Source organism: Priapulus caudatus, unplaced genomic scaffold (genome assembly GCF_000485595.1).
Source record: "Priapulus caudatus unplaced genomic scaffold, Priapulus_caudatus-5.0.1 Scaffold5442, whole genome shotgun sequence".
In the NCBI taxonomy this organism is placed as follows: domain Eukaryota; kingdom Metazoa; phylum Priapulida; class Priapulimorpha; order Priapulimorphida; family Priapulidae; genus Priapulus; species Priapulus caudatus.
In genome coordinates, this window is record NW_014582503.1 from 8,916 (window position 1) to 9,768 (window position 853).

The window sequence follows — 853 nt, forward strand, 5'->3', positions numbered from 1 at the left end:
ATATATATATATATATATATATATATATATATATATATATATATTTATATATACTATTATCCTTTAATTAAAGGTCATAGCATACGGTTAATAAAATCAAAGACGACCAAAATAGCATCGCTACCTTTCAGCTAAGTTAGTCCAAGCAAGCTAGTGCATTGTAAGTGTTCTGTGTGGATATGGCCCGCTTTCTTGTTTGCGCAGGTTGTAACACCCCACGCGCACGCCGGCGCGTTCGAAAAACAATTCCAGAAGCGGGTGAGAAATACCCGCCATTGTCGAGCGCGGATGTTTTGTTTAACAAAACCTCAGTCCGCTGCCATCTGCCGCGCGCGCGCACTCTCGCTCGTCTCTATTGATGTCTCGTCGCTGGCATCTTCCGACGCAGCTTTCTCTGAGCGGGCACGTGCCACTAAAGATAGAACCATCTCCGCGTCCCGCATGCTCGGCGAACAAATACGGCAGTTCTAAATGGAGCGTGGGATACTCTGGCTAATTGGCACGACATCTGAATAGCGAGCGCGCGTACAATGTCAAAGCACACAATATAAGCGAGTCCATTAATCGCCGTGAATGACCGAAGACATTCCGTCAGTAATCCCAGGTCCGAAGAAAAGAACAAGAAGATGTGCCCGCGCGCTCTGAGAATTACCTCGTTCCTGATTGGACGAGACGGATTGGGCGCACTTCTAGACGCGGTCAGCGTGCTGTGATTGGTTGAGACACGTAGCTACCTGTAAGGTAAACGAGCGAGTAGCTTCCACAGGGTTCCTGCTTACGGGAGTATAAAAGCTCTAGCGCGACAGAGGTGCCGTCATTTCTTATCATCCTCCTGCGTAAAGACACGGGTTGC